This window comes from Kogia breviceps, chromosome 17 (genome assembly GCF_026419965.1).
Source record: "Kogia breviceps isolate mKogBre1 chromosome 17, mKogBre1 haplotype 1, whole genome shotgun sequence".
In the NCBI taxonomy this organism is placed as follows: Eukaryota; Metazoa; Chordata; class Mammalia; order Artiodactyla; family Physeteridae; genus Kogia; species Kogia breviceps.
In genome coordinates this window covers 15,921,621-15,934,538 of record NC_081326.1, presented here as the reverse complement: position 1 = coordinate 15,934,538, position 12,918 = coordinate 15,921,621, and the positions used below count along the sequence as shown (strand labels likewise).

General features: G+C 41.9%; 1 protein-coding gene across 2 annotated transcripts in view; it reads right to left on the bottom strand.

The window, feature by feature from the left end:
* The window catches only part of KCNB2 (potassium voltage-gated channel subfamily B member 2), a 365,241-nt gene extending 361,917 nt beyond the window's left edge, over positions 1–3,324 (bottom strand). The window contains exon 1 of one of the 2 annotated variants that reach the window (XM_059042922.2): positions 2,784–3,324. The gene's annotated coding sequence lies outside the window, so the exon portion shown is untranslated. The remainder of the gene's footprint in view (positions 1–2,783) is intronic. The other variant, XM_067017413.1, reaches the window with a different exon arrangement.
* Between the last annotated feature and the right edge of the window lie 9,594 nt (positions 3,325–12,918).

The window sequence follows — 12,918 nt, the reverse complement described above, 5'->3', positions numbered from 1 at the left end:
TAATGCATGTGCACCCTCCACTCCTCTGAAGCCCTTATGAAAATAATAGGCATCAGAGTTTTTTGTAAAATCCACTTGACAAATACAAGTAAACTTCAAGTAATATCACATTCTGAAGTAAATGGAAAGTCTTAACCTTATATATTTACCTAAAAATGTTCATGAGGAGATGTCCTATCAACTTTAACGATGCTTCTTAGGAATTAGTCTCTCTAAGGGATAGCAAATTTCAAGGAACTAATTACGTCCTTATAATTTATCAAGAAAAAACACATTAGATCAGAATGAAATTATCATGTAGATTTCCAATTTTTACCAGAAATTTGGTTTACTTTCATAACACACACACGTGTATGTTTTTAATAATAATGCTTTAATTTAATTTAAATTTTTAAACATTTTAATAAAAGTTATTATTATTATTACTGTCTTCTAATAATTCCTCAATGCCTAGACTGTGACAAATTTTCATGATCCTCTTCCTGAATCTGCCTTAATTAATTATATGTCTATATATACTTAATATGTACATACATACACATACACCAGTCTCTCTTTGAACACCATTTCAAAATGCCAGATATAAATTCAAGAAAAAAAATGTTTCATGCGTAAAGAATATTTTCCACAGATACGCAGGCAGGTATGCAAGAAACCTGGACAGACATGCTTTTAAAGTTGCCAAGAATGTGACTGAAAGCCTATCCTGTCATTTTGTTTCGCTAGCAGTCTCACTTTTGCTACCATGCTGGAAATTAGAAGGGCGAGTTCATGCTTACAGTGGCTCCAAGGCATCAACAAGGAAACTTTAAAAACCAAACAGAAAAGATTGGCTAAGGTAATAATTTTCACTAATCCCATCTGAATATTCAGCAAACACGTATGCCTGGAAAACTGAACTGTGGGATGTGGAGACAAGTGAGAATAGTTTCGACAGATGCACGGATTGATTCTACTTAGAAAAACACAGGAGCAAAAGAAAACAGAGACACTAGCATTCTCAAAGTGGCAGGCAATGGAGTTATTTTCTGGAAGCGGTGTGTATATTTGGGTATGAGGGAGGTTTGGGAACACTAACACGGAGAGGGCAAGGTGCAGGTTGAAAGGAGGAAGAATGCAAAGAGAACTGCCAAGTGATTCACTCCTTTCTCCAAGAGTCTGAGTTGTGCCAGAAAAGGAAAAGGAGTGCATTAGACACAATTCTATTTGTGATAAACAACTGGTCTGAATCTGACAGCATGAGGGAGAGGAGTACAGTATTTGCTTGGTGGAGGCATATTAACTCTTTTAGGTGAGGAAGTTACTTTTCATTCAGTGGGGGAAAAGGTGTTTATACATTGGGTCCTCCAAATTCTCAGAACTGTAGCCAAACAAGTAAGTAATCATGTATTTATGCCTTACATTAAAAACACCACCTCTAGAAGCAATTAAATGCACAGACACATGTACAGTGCACCCAATTACTGAACTGTTTAAGTTCTGATTAATTTAAGAACCAAGAACTCTCTAGTACTGATGTCCGTAGAGCTTATTCATGTATGACAAGTAAGCTTCGTACAACTTTATATTTATTCACACACACACACACACACAGACATACACACACCCCTCTAAAGAGTGAAATAAAGTAAAACTTTATTTTATACCTACATAATTTTTTTAATGATACCCTCTTTTTCAAAATCTTTCCTGTAAGTTATTCAGTACCAACAAGTTAGACTTTAGATTTTTGACTGGAATGTATCTTTCTCTTGTTCTATGAAATGTGATTATCTCGACTGATGTTTTTTGGTAAATAACCCAAGAGACCTCTGTCCCACACAATACTACATATTTAAAAACAATAACAAATCCTGATTTTTCCTTTGAGCTGAGCTTAAAAAATCAGATTTCCAAGAAAATTCCAAAACCCATCAATGCAAAAACAGAAATGTGAAATACTATTTAAAATACTGACATATTATTGCATAACTTGATTAGAAGGAATGCTGAACCTGCATGAAATGAACCCAGCGTATATCTGTGCATCTTAAATTTTTCAGTGTAATCTATTATTATTACACTTGTGCGGTCATAAATGATGTATACATGGCATGTCTTTGCATACTGCACACTGAAAATTTTTATGAATGAATACACAAAAATGCTCATAATTCGAGAAAATGGATGGTAGCATACTATTCTGAAAACGGTCATTAGCACTGGAAGCAAACGACGAGGCAAATGGTCGGTGTCTTTTGGTGCCATTCAAAGCAGTTGTATTCCCAGGTCCCCTAAGCAGAGTGTGTTGGAAACAGCCATGAAGCTCTTTCCTTAGAGACTCATTCTCTCTCTCAGGAACCCTGTGCTACAGAACGGAGACCGTGCGCCGCTCGCAGAACAGAATGCATGCACGTCTCTGTGTTCTGAGGACTGTTCATACATCAGAGACATCAACACTCCCCGAATCCGGTCCCACAAGTGTGTGCATGTGAGTGTGGCATTTACCAACAAATGAACAGAAGGCAACAAGAGCTCATCTCCTAGAAATAACATCTCCCATCCCTTCCCAGGCAGACTGCTCGGAAGCTTTTCAGGGGCTGACACTTGAGCGCCTTCCCCACGGGGATGGAGTCTTGCATTAATAACCCTCTCGGGGCTAAGTCAGCTTCGTGTGTAAGTCCACTCGGTGCCATATGGCAGTTTCCAATTCCTTTAGCAACTCAAGTCTGGCTAGGCTGCCCACGATGATTCATTCTTAAAGGAAGACCCCTTCGGGGAGCAGCAATGCCCCCGCCACTTACCTAGCTCCCACCGACCCCGCTCTGCAGGCGGCACGGGCTCGGGCACCACAAAGGGCTGTGGGATTCCCCGCTCCCTCCGGGGCTCCTCTCCCCGCGACGGTGCCCTTCGCCAATGATCTGTCGCTGGAAATCCCCCTCCCCTCCACGGAGAGGAGGGTCTCCCCGGCTGGCTGGAGCTCCTGGCGTTTTTTGTTTTTTGTTTTTTTTGGTTTTTTTTGTTTTTCACCCCTCTCTTTACATCCCTGACTCTGGTTCACGGTCTCTAGTAGGAAGGCTCAAAGGAGAGGCGGCGGAGGAAGCTAAGGCATCCTTAAAAAGAACAATAATCTTCATCGATCTTCACCCCCTTCCCCTCGCGGGCCCCCATCCCCCTGCCGCCGCCGCCGCCGCCGCCGCCGCCGCCGCCGCCCAGACAAGAGAGGGCTGGGATGGAAAAGGAAAAATCGAGCGGGGCTGAGCTCGCCGCGCAGAAGGAGCCGGGAGGGCGAGCCGCGCCAGCCGGGGAGTTGCCGCTCGCTCGGGTGGCCCGCGGCGCGGCGGCGGCGGCGGCGGCGGCCAGCGGGGGCGGAGGGCGGTGGGTGCTTGGTGGGTGTGTGTCTGTGGCGGAGCCGGGGAGAGGCTGGGCGCGGGAGGCGAGGCGGGGCGCTCGGGGGCGCCGGCTTGGGCGCGCACACCGGCCCGCGGCCACCCCGCCTCGCGCTCCGCCTCCTCCCGCGCTCCGCGCACCCGCGGGCTAGAGCGACCGCCGCCGCCGCCTCCTTCTCTTCCTCTTCCTGGGCGCTAGCAGCTCTCGAGGTGGGCGGCGGCCGGGCTGACGGGGCTGCGCGGCCGGCCGGGCACCGCCGGGGATGCCTGGGCTCGGCCTGGCGGCACGGGAGCTGTCTGCTCGAGAGGAGGACAGCGCCCCGGGGCCCGGGGCACGGGCGAGAGGGCGCCGCCCACACCTTGGCGGGCGCCTCCCACTCCTCCCGCGCGCCCGCCGCTCCCAGCGGCCCGGGCCCGGCTGCACACCCACCTGCTTCCCTCGGCGGCTGCCGCTCTGCGGAGCGGGAGGGTCCGCGGCCCCGGGGGCGCCGCGGACAGGGCGACGGGGAAAGCCCTGAGCGCCCCGCCGGGAGGCGCTCGAGCGGCTTCGCGGGATTCCCTGGGCCCTTCTGCTCTCGGCTGCTAGGCTCTCCCCCCGCCCGCCTCACACGCCCCTGACCCTGGCCGGCAGCTCGACCCGGGGAACTGGGGCGAGGTGAGACCGCTCCTGAGTGACGGGGCCCGGAGTATCCTCCCGGGGAAAGAGCGCGGGGATAACTAGGAGAGCAGAGAGGCTCTGACTTTCCCCCGAGCACCTCCAGCTCCGCTTGGGGGCCGTCGTCAGCCCCCAAACCCCGCTTTCCTGGGTTTGAAGGAAAAGCCTGGTCGGTGGCAGCCGTAACTTAGCTTCCCACGGGGGCGCTATTCATACTCTGGCTTCCTTTCTTTGGCCTGCTCTCCCTGTCATCTAGAGAACTGTGCCAAGTTCCTCCTTGGGGAGGTCACCGAATGGACACCCAGAACTTTCCCTACCTTCATGTCGAGGTAAAGACGGGATGAACTTGAATAATAATATCACTGGGCTCTCTGGGTTGCCGACCCATGGGCTCCTCAACAGGCACGAGATAGAGACAGCCTGCACAGTTACAGGAAACAAAGTAGCTTGAAACACCCTTTTAAAAAGAATGCAGGCTGGGCATCCCTGGTGGCGCAGTGGTTGAGAGTCCGCCTGCCAATGCAGGGGGCGCTGGTTCGTGCCCCGGTCCGGGAGGATCTCACGTGCCGCGGAGCGGCTGGGCCCGTGAGCCATGGCCGCTGAGCCTGCGCGTCCGGAGCCTGTGCTCCGCAACGGGGGAGAGGCCACAACAGTGAGAGGCCCACGTACCACAAAAAAAAAAAAAAAAAAAAAAGAATGCAGGCCGTGACAGTGTATTTAGAGTTGGGATTCCCTTCTGAGTTTCTTTAGGCCAAGAAAGATGGCTATTGAAGAAAGTCCAACACACTCAGGTTTAAACGTATCTCACTTAATCCTTGCGTCTCTTTTAGCCCTGATGTACACCGGGGTGACCCATCATCTAGGGTTCTCTACACTTTGACTTCCCACATCGCCACGGGCCTTACCTTGTGCTGCGTGGTTTTTTCGAGGTGCCAGATATTGGGCAGGATGTTTAGTATAGATGTTGGCCCTTCCGACGCCATCGCCCTCCGCCCAGGACCTATCCTGGTCCTTTGCTGTTTTCCAGGCTTCTCAAGTACGACCACTAGGAAAAGGAAGAGGACTCCCAGATCCTCAGACCTTTATCCCCAACCCTGACCTGTTGCCAAGCTTCAGCTCCAAATTTCCAGGGACCTGCCGGATGTCCATTACTACTCCTCCAGTCTTTCCGGCCTCCCGTACACACTTCCTGCAGATTACTCTTCCCCAGGCACAACCCTGACGTTATCATTCCCTGGTCACAAATGTTCTCTGGCTTCCCCATTCCCTGCCAAACAGTGTCCGCACACTTCTGTGCCATTGCACGCCGCTGGAGTCTCTTCTGGGGTGCTCTTCTCCCAGTTTCAGATCCAAATCATTCCAGTATTTCACGGCCCAAGTTAAACTCCGCCTCCTCCGTGACCCCTCCCTTTTGACGCCCATAGCACGCGGTCTGAGCTCTCTCTTTAAAGACATATGACCTTCAGCTTCCTACAGAATGTATGTGCTTCCTGTGTAAAAGTCTTACCATCTTAAATGTTTCTCCAGGGTAGATTCCCTATAACTTTGTTTGCATTCTTTACATATAACCCAAAGCTACACATACAAAAATACCTATTCATCCAACAAATATTTATTTTGCAACTTTTCTCAGGAACTCAATATTTGTTAAATGAATGGGATTTACAAAGTATTTTGTCTAGAAAGACTACTTAAGATTCATTTTAGGGGTGTGCCTAAATACAAGTGGTATGATCTTGCATAAATTTATGGGTGTGAAAAATCCCCTTACTTTACAAGTCCTACATCAGTATCACTGATCACCTTCAATAAGAATTTAATTATTTAAATTTAATTATAAATTTAATTATAAAAGTGTTTGTTAAAAAACATTTTTTACCTCAAGTTTCCATTATAGTTCAGAAATCTGAATCCATTTTCCTACTAAGTGGTCAATGATCAAGAGAGCAGATTATCTATTGAGTAAAACACACTGCTGCTATCTCCAAAATGGGAAGGAGGGTGCTAGGAGTAATTATCCATCATGCCTGAGTCTTGTCTGTAAGCCTGCAATGATATGGAAAAACAATCTTTGGAAATAAAATCTAATTCCACTTACAGAATTACTCATAGCTCAAATGGGCTACAGAGAATAACCCTTAGTATACAAATTTTTTGGAATAGCTGAGTTCTCCATGTGCACAGCTTGAATTCTGGATGGCTGCAAAAACTCTTTTGTGTTGATTATCACCATGTGGTTTTACTGCCTTAGTGTATATAATTTTGTCTTTTTTAAGTTATTCTCCGAAGAAAAGATTAAAATGATCTAACTAAAAAGTCACATGTTTTCACATTGCTCCTTAAGCCATCTTTTGTTTTTAACCTTTATTGATATTGATGGAAATGTTCCTGCTGTATTTCAATTTTTCAGATTTATCATGAGAGTTGATGAAATTATATTAAAAGTAAAGGAGAGAAATATCTGTTTAAAATGTCAAAATGCTTTCCTCATAATACTTGGTAAAAAAAATCACTTTAATATAAGTTTAACCTGAAATACTCTTATGTGTGTCATTAGATCAATTTAGATGAAGAATGTGTTTCCTCATACATCATAATGCTGGTGTATTGGTATATTTATGTATATACACACGATATCAAGCAAAATCGTTTTTTGGTATTTTTTGTTGAATAAAGTGTTTGAAAAATATTTACTATAATCTGAATAACATCGTTACTGACTACACTTTAACCTATCAAATTGGAATTTTCATTGGCAAGTTGACTTACAGAAAGAGCCTGTATAAGTAAGAATAAAGTAGTAAAGGCTGGAGAAAGAACATATTTTAAAATGTTAAAAGCAGAAGGGTAAGAATTTACAAGTTTTTTGGAGGCTAAATAATTAGAATTTGATTTAAATTTATTTAAAAAGTTAAATGGAAAGAAGTTTATGACATATGAGTAAAATCAAACAAAAGCAAAATTTAGTTTAAAAGAGGAGTCTTTAAGAATGATGTGAACCCCATTAAAGGAAAAAATACACAAATATAAATGTAAATATGTGTGTGTGTGTGTGTGTGTGTGTGTGTGTGTTCTGGAAGGATATACATTAACCAGCTAAAGGAGTTACTTTAACAGTTGAAAGGCAGGCTTACTTTTATTAGGTATAACTTGGTTTTACCAAAAGATGGGTGAATATTTATCTTCTTTAAACATCAGCACCATTATAAAGCAAATATACGCATAGATTAGGACTACACTTTTTTTTTTTTAATGGGGAAAATACTGCTGTGGTGCTCATCATCATACAAGAAAGCAGGCACTGAAGGGTGATTAGAATTTACCACATTCTTACACCTAAACTGCCTTCTTTTTCCCTTTGAAATAAAATGGTAGGAAAGCTGGGCAATTTAGAGCAACTCAGAGTCCCAGCAGCCACTGAAATCCTGCACTCGCACATTGCAATGAAAGTTTGAAAAATAAATGAGCCGCTTGTGTGTTCATCACTGAGGAGATAAGTACTATTTCACTGATTCTTTTGAATTTAGTTGAGACAGATTTGGCTCTCCTTTGAAGATTTAAAGTAAGGGATAAGCTCCAGAATGACTGTACTTGTATTTTTTTTAACAGGTCTTGTAGGGAGCATGAACTCTTTGGAAAATGTCAAATGCTTAAGCACAACATTTTTTTGCTATGTAGTAGCAGGAATAGAAGTACAGTGTTTGAATCAATCTTTGGAGCTACTTCCCAAAGTCATTAGTATCTAAGCAACCTAGTTAGTTCTTAGGAATCCATGAAGTTGGGGGTAAAGAATTTCTGGGACCAGTTAACTGGAAATTCCCAAAATACGCTACATAAAAAATATTTAATCATGTTTTTCCAGGACATGGTAGAACAAGGATTGGATTCCTAGTCAGATCTGAGCCCCATCTCTATTATGTATTTGTGCTGTGTAAAAAACAGGTAAATTTTACCGACACTTTACAACATGTCAGGGACTGGGCTAAATTCTTTACAGGTATTGGCTAATTTAATCCTTATAATGGCTCTTTGAGGTAGATACTATCATTATTATTCCAGTTAATAAAGAAAGTAACTGAACCAGAGAAAATTTAAATTATTTGCCCAAGGTCACGCCGTCAGAATTGGAATTTGACCTAAGATAGTGTGACCTTAAAATTTTAGGCTATTCCCCTCTATCTCACCCCACGCTGATAACATCTTTCTTCCTGTTTCAGAGGTTGTTTCAAGTTCATGTGGGAAATAGTGTATAAAGTATTATTTTCAATTTTTAGGGTGGAAATCTGGTTAGGATGAATGTAGGAGTCGCCAAAGACAATCTACAAAAAGGAAAAGAAGAGGAGAGAAAAGAAAAAGAAAGAATATGTTGCTGGTCCTTAAAGTGAATGGAGGTAGGACAGACATCTTTTGTTTTTCTAACAGGTAGATTGAGGCTGATCTGCCCACACCACTCACTAGGTGTCTCCACGACATTTGTCTGAGATTTGATGTGTCAAGATTGGGCACATTTTGGATGAGGCATGTTGCCATGGGCTAGGATGAAGGCTTTCAGGTTTACATAGGGAGGTATCTGTGTGGATCAGGACAAAACAGTTCCAGATTGTGAACATACCACCAGCAGAAAGCGGATCGGAAAGCTTTCTGGATCAGAAAGCTTCTGAGGCTCTTAGAATAATCTGGGCTTTGGATAAGTAGCAAATGGATAATCTCCAACAGTAGAGGAAACACAACCAGTTACAAGTGAAAGAGCCCTCTTTGCAAATGCAAGGACATTTTTCTCAGCCCCAGACTTTACATTATTATAAGCAAAAAGTGGATATAATGATATAACATGTCCTTCCTGGCTATGCAAGGACTTTGTCTCTCAGAAGCCAAGATACAGCCACGGCCAGCAAAATTAAATTAGTTACCCATGGTCTTATCGGAGAAATTTCCGAGTGGACCTAGGACTCTAACAAAGCATTTGGGTTTAAATTGTGGCAGATACTCTGACAGTGCCTTTGTTCCCTTCTGAGAATGAAGCCTGAGCTGATAGTACGTTCAACAGAGACATCCTCCCCAAAGCGCCACTAATTCTCAGCATGACGAAAAAGTAATGCTGCCATAATTCTTGGTGTTTCCTGTCGTTAGTACTCTTGCACCTTTAAAACCTTGCAGTAGCGAGTAGAAATATTGATCATTACCGGGATCCATAGCCTGACAATTATTTCTCACTACTAATTAAAGTTGTGCTTTAATGTTTTGTTCTAAATAAAATATATTATGGTAATAAATATAAAATCAAAGCTTTTCTAAAGCATGCTAGCACTGTATATTCAGGAAAATTATATCAAGCATTTAACACAGTAATTATTGAAAAGCATTTAGTATTAAAGATGACTATATGTGCATAACTAGTCAAAACTGCTAAACACATATCAGAAGGCACACGGATTTAAAAACACAGAAATAAAACAATTATTTTCACTAATGCCAACCTTTGTTTAATTACCACTAACAAAGTGTCAGTTTGTAGAATTACATGTACATGCTAATTACGACAGTCAATATTTTACTTCATATGTTATTATTTTATATATTATGTACATTATTTGAAGTTAAATACTGTCAATGTGCATGTTAGGTGGTTGGTTCTTTTTATTAGTCTAATCCTTTTCAATTGAAAAAATGAAGACTTCTTTCAACAAACACAGGTATGTATTTTAGAAAACAAGAGCAAGGGATTTTGACTGGAATTTAAAATACAGAGATGAAAATTTTGAAAAGACTATCTTTTTCTCATCCCCCCATCATCGCTTGTACTCTCTGCAGAGCTAAACCAGGCCCAATCAGATTTTAGAGTCTGTCATGGTTAATATTTGATTTAGTTAATTACATTGCTCATAGAGATAATCAGATATGGGAATGGAGATTCAAACATGGAAATTCAGCCTGTTAAGTGAATCTCATTAGCATGAATGCTATCTGATTGGACTTTCTGCTCCTGCTATCATGGAAGTCCGCATACCGCCCCAGCAATGGATCAGTTCACATGGCACTGTGCTGAGAGATGTTAGTAACACTAGAGAAGCAAACTGTCATGAGCTCTAAGTCGGCCATGACTCATACCGTCATTTCCTTCCCAGCACATAAGAAAGTGAGTTCGATAGAAAACTAACCTCTCCTGAGAACAGCAACAAAAATTAGAACCACGTCTGTGGTTCATGCTAATTTGAGTAGGGGGATGAAATCTCACCTGCGGAAATTAGAGAATTTCTCTTCTTCCCTCTTTCACGATATATATTTACCTCCAAAACTAGCCCCTGATATTAGCTGGAGGTGTCCATCACTGGTACCAGGTAGGGTTAGCTAATGCTAGTACACACACAAAAAAGCATGTCATTCTCTTATACTGCTTTGAAATTCCTAAGTGTAATGTTATGACAACTGCGTTTGATAACAATTGAAACAAGAGAAATCTAGTGTGAGCCTCATCATCTTTTCTACTATGAATTGCATTAATTTAAAACATTTCTGGGAATCCCCTGGCAGTCTAGTGGTTAGAACTTCCTGCTTCCACTACAGGGGGCACGGGTTCGATCCCTGGCTGGAGAGCTAAGATCCCGCAAGGTGTGGCACAGCCAAAAACAACAACAACAACAAAACAAAACAAAAAAACATTTCTAATACTTATATTCCAATGAGAAATCTTTAAAGTTCAGCATTTTGCACAAAGTTTATTTGAAAATTTGAAGGGCACCATATCGGATGTCATGAAATTGTTGTTTGGAGGAGAATGTGTTTCTATATATACATAAAATGAAATTTACCTATTAACAACTACAAGCTCAACAGAGTTCCCAGGAACGAGAATCTCAATACAGTGCCAGGTTATTGGCTTATGTAATTTTCTATATCACCTATGGCAATTACCAATAGTTGTAGAACTGGAAACTAATGCAAAAGAAAAGTTATACAGAAAAAGCAGAGTGGATAAATTGAATTAGTTAAATAGTGAGTGCTGAGGAAGGAACACTTTTCTATCTCTTTACAGACACTCCAGTTTAGTCCCCGAAGCATGAGATTGGAGTGCCCATAGACAGTATTTTTGTTTGGTTTGCGGAGCTATATAAACTACTCTTGGGATCCCCATTTGAAAAATGCGACTGTTGACTGTTACAATTTGACCTGGAAAATTATGGTCGAATCTGTACACTTTATTACCAGAAGAACGTGGCCAGATTAGAGGGAATTTGGAAAAGATTAACGTAAATGATTAAAGAAGAAAATAGGAAGAGGAACATTACAATTGTACTACCAGAGTGACTGATGAGGAAACAGAGATTTACAAATCCTGTGTCTGAGGAATGAATGGAGGTAACATTGAGATTACTTTAGTGTCACAAAATAAATACAACAGAAGAGTGAGATTAAGATAAACAAAACCTGTATTTTTGAAACACCCCTTTTGTAAGATATGAAAAGTTATTATAAAATATTGTCTTCTCAAAGTATCAAGTACTTACAATAAGCTTCTCTTGAAAACAAAACAGAGCAAAGCAAAACAAAATTACACTTAGATTTAAAGAATGTAACTTGCTTATGATAAAGAGCTACTTTTCTTATTCTCTCAAGAAAAAAATATGTGCTTTAGAACATTTTATCCTAATAATACTTTCTAATGTAAAGAGCACCTAAGAAATGTGATACTTTGATCATTTAAATAATAAGGCACATGGGGCTTCCCTGGTGGCGCAGTGGTTGAGAGTCCGCCTGCCAATGCAGGGGACACGGGTTCGTGCCCCAGTCCGGGAAGATCCCACATGCCGTGGAGCGGCTGGGCCCGTGAGCCATGGCCGCTGAGCCTGCGCGTCCGGAGCCTGTGCTCCACAACGGGGGAGGCCACAACAGTGAGAGGCCCGCGTACCACACACACACACACAAAAATAATAATAATAATAAGGCACATTATGTAATATATCTTTGGGCCTCATTGTATATTGAAAATATATAGTTATATCACATAATAAACATTAACATTATTAAATACTTGGACTACTTATTGCTTTATCCATAATTATGATTTAGAGAATTAAGATTCTAACATGTCTTATGTCTAAATGAAAGCCTACTTGACAATGTCAGAGTAAATAATTTCTATACAATTTCTATTTTTTTATATAATTTCTATACAATTTCTATTTTTTTCCCTTAAGAAATATATAGATTTAGCCACGTTTTTGGTGTTCCTATTTGATATTCCTTCCCTATTTCCTCTTGTCACACTTTGTGAACAATTTTATATCTATCACAGCTAGAGTGACAGTTTTAGTAGCTAAAAGATATATAATAATTTCTACCACAAGTTGGATTATCCCTTAGAAAGTTGCACGGAAATGATAAAATTAGGAAAGTTAGAATCAGTGCTGACAGCCTCTCTCTGATGTCCCTGCCTTTTTCTCTCTTGGTGGCCATCACTGCCTCTAGAACCTTCACCTAGATCCAGATGACTCCCAAAGCCATATTTTCTAACCGTTGATAATTGCAATTAGTGTTACATTTCTGGCTGTCTCTTGGAGACTTCCACTTGGATATTCTGCCATCGCCTCAAATAAATTCATCTGAAATAGTTCCTCCCCTCAATCTCCAGACCTGCTAAGTTACCTCTGTTCTTTCCATTGTCCTGCTGGAAAGCTTTGGCAGCCATCTTAACGCATTGCTTGCTCCTTCCCACGTTCAGTTAGTTACCAAGTCTCTTTGACTTTTCTTTCATAAAGTCTCCTAACCCAGTCTTGTGGGCGCGCGCGCACACACACACACACACAACTTCTTCATACTTTACCTCATTCCCATAATTCCCTCCAGTATGAATTCTTTCCCCACTATCACCTTCCCCAAACACTCCTATCATCCCAT